This window comes from Netta rufina (assembly GCF_964035555.1).
Source record: "Netta rufina genome assembly, chromosome: 18".
In the NCBI taxonomy this organism is placed as follows: Eukaryota; Metazoa; Chordata; class Aves; order Anseriformes; family Anatidae; genus Netta; species Netta rufina.
Genome location: NC_140142.1, coordinates 10,945,383 through 10,948,694, shown reverse-complemented (window position 1 = coordinate 10,948,694; position 3,312 = coordinate 10,945,383).

The window sequence follows — 3,312 nt, the reverse complement described above, 5'->3', positions numbered from 1 at the left end:
GCAAAGCTTTCCTACCCTCAAGCAGATCAACTGTCCCACCTAACTTCTTGTCATTTGCAGATATACTGAGGGTGTACTTGATCCTCTCATTCGGATCATAGATCTAAATATTAAATAAAACTGGACCCAATCCCAAGCCCTGGGGAATGTCACTGATGACTAAGCTGAACATCTGGTCAACTGACACCAACTGGACTGAACTCCCTTCACTCCTTCACTCTTTGAGTATGGCCATTTAGAAAGTTCTTCAACCAGCAAACTGTACACTTGTCCAAGCCATGAGCGTCCAGATGGGTTGTCATTCTGCAGGGCTACTTCTGGTGAGGCTGAGTGAATACTAAGATGTAGCTCCTTCTTTTATGCTTTTTCTAATGCCCTGTTCTCAGTCCTTTCAAACCAACTAAGCATGAATCTGGTGCTTGTGATGAGCTGGTGCTCAGGTCGTGTTCCAGTTACTTGCTATATCATGTATCATTGTTGTTGAGTTTGTACAGCACTGGCATTCTCGCACTCCCTTGTATCTCTGTTTGCTTGAGTCTGCGGTGTCAATGGTAGTTCAGGAAGACTGGGAGGGGAGTGGCTTCAGGGGAAGCACGAGGTTGCTTCTGTCACAGTGGGACTTTGGTCTGCCTGCACAGTTCAGTGGCTCAAGCTGTGACACAGCCAGGAGTTCCACACTTCAAGGGAATCCCAAAGGTAGTTCCTTCCTGAAGGGCGATGCCATCCTGAGTCCTGTCCTTGCCTGTGCAACATCTATCAAAGTGTCGATACAAGTTTGTCCTCATAAGAAAGGCCCCATCACAATGGGCTGCCTAGAGCTGGGCTCCTCTCTACAGTTCTGACCTGGAGTCTTCTCCTGCAGGGCCTCTCCGTGGACTGCATCCTCCTTCAGGCCACATCCACCTGCTCCCACGTGGGGTCTTCCATCAGTTGCCATGTGGAGATCTGCTCCAACATGGTGCACCATGGGCTGCAGGGAAACTTCTGCTCTGCCACCTGGAGCACTTCCACACCCTATTTCTTCATTGACCTTGGTGTCTGCAGGGTTGTTTCTCTCAGCTTCATGAGGCCAAACTGCTTCAGTTAAGTGACTAAACCAAAAGAATGCAGGATTTGGGGATTAGGTGTTCAGGTTAGGGTTTAGGGATTAGATCTTGCCTTCCAGGGTTAGTGGTTGGGCAGAGTATTAGAGGGAGGCCTGTGTTTACTGCTTTGGGTTCTAGTCTGTGTCTAGTGTAGAGACTATGTTATGTTACATTGGGATTTTCTTCAGGGCTCTGTTGAGGAATTATGTTAGGGCTGGAATTCAATGCTAGGGATGAAAGGCCGAGGAATAGGGTAAGAAATGAGCTAAGAGTGTATGGTAAGGCCTTATGGATTTGGGACTTGGCTAACCCATGCCAGGTGAGGTTTGAGGTTGGGGTAAGAGTAGTGGATTCCTTGCAGAGAGAGGGATAGCATTTAGATGTAGGGGTAAGTAGGGCTTACGGTTACTGCTTCAAAATATTTCCAGGGCTTGACCTGGATGTTTTCCTAGTAAGTGTTGCAGCAGCACAGCCTTGCCTGAACCCCTCTCACCTCTTCCAGATCTTTCCTTTCTGTTAGCCAAGTCCCTCTTCTCTCCCCCAAATCTCCCACCTTTATTCTCTCAGCTTTCCCCTGGTCTCCCCAAATGTGTCACCCTGTTGGGGGCAGCTTTCTGAAGGCCTTTACGACCTCAGAGGCTCTGCCTCCCTGCTGTTGGCCAGCCAGGTGCTGGGACAGAAGTTACCTCACAGCCAGCATCCACAGGGCTACAAGGAACTGTTGTGCTCAGCAGGCCTCTTCCCAGCCCATCCAGGAATAGCCGGTGTAGGGGATGCCCTGCACAATCCCTCAGGTACCCTGTGGGCTGAGCAACTCATGCTTCAGAACACCTGCCACATGTCTGGACTCACATTTCCCTGGGAGTTCTTCAGCTCCTTCAGGGCATCCTGAAGGAAATGACCACCTCAATATGCAAAAAAATTATCAAGTACTGAGTGCACATGTTAGGGAAGTGTTCAAAACTCTCTGTGGTAGGTGGGAAAGTCTTCATGTCTAGATTTGTTTCATTCAAGTGCATTCCCAGGGCACATTGCCATCAAAGGAAAGTGACCTTGCGTCACTGTCTGTCCCACAGTATACTCCTAGGGAATATCTTATGGAACTTCTGCTCACTGGTAGTCATCTCTCCATGCCCACATCTTGTGCACTCTCATATGGAGAATAAAGACATGGACTCCTGATACATTAATTCGATATCCCTCAGAGGAGGAAATATAAACCACTTGTGTAAGCTGTGGCAAGAGCCCAGTCTGGGAATGGTGGTTGCAAGGAGCTGTTCTGGGACCATTGCCCTGAGGCAGCATTTCCCAGAGTGTCCAGAGAACAGTGGTCCATCCCAGCCCCTGCTCTGATGGTCCTCCCTGTCTCACCCAGGAGGCCAGCTCAGCCCAGACCCTCCAAAGCTCTCCACACCTCCATCTCCTATCCTCTCCCAACCCAGCCCAGAAGAGCATCCCAGGCTGGGCCGACCCCAAAGCATCAAATGGAGAAGTGGAGGTCAGTCGCAGTGTCCCTGCTGCTGCCATCTGCAGGAGATTCCCCTCCCACAGGCATCCTGCAGCCCCCCAGGCCAGCCCCACTCCCCAGCACAGCACAGCACCACACTGCTGGCCCTGGGGCTCCTCAAGCAACACCATTGCGCACCCAAAGTGCCCTGCTCTGCTCCCAGGACACCCCATGTCCCACACAGCCTTGCCCCAGCCCAGCACGTCTGGGCTGGCCTGAGCAGCCATTCCTGCAGCCCCTTCCCATGCTGCCCACAGCCCCCAGCTGGTGGTGCTGCTCTGCAGAGCAAGGGGGCTGTGGTGCGTGGGGCTGTGGGGGCACTCTGCAGGGCCGTGCTGGTCAGGCTGGGAAGGCAGAGCCAGCTGGTGGGGGGCACTGCCACTGACTGCCTCCCACACAAGTGGTTCCTTGGCCATGGATAGCCGGCACAGATGGCCGGCCTTCTTCAGAGCCAGAGACTCATGGAATAGCCCGAGCTGGAAGGGACCCACAAGGATCATTGAGTCAAACACATCTCCAATGTCAGGATATGTTTTGGGGTGATTCACTGTATTCAGTCCATGAAATTTCACCAGAGGTATAACAACCAATTCAAAAGAGAGCTTTCCCTATGCCTGCTGTGTTCCCTGGAGTTGCAGAGCTCTGCTTTTCCTTTTCCCACCCAGATTTAGCACCTCAGGGTGGCTCCACCTGGGACGTGCCCGTGCTCTATGGGTTCCA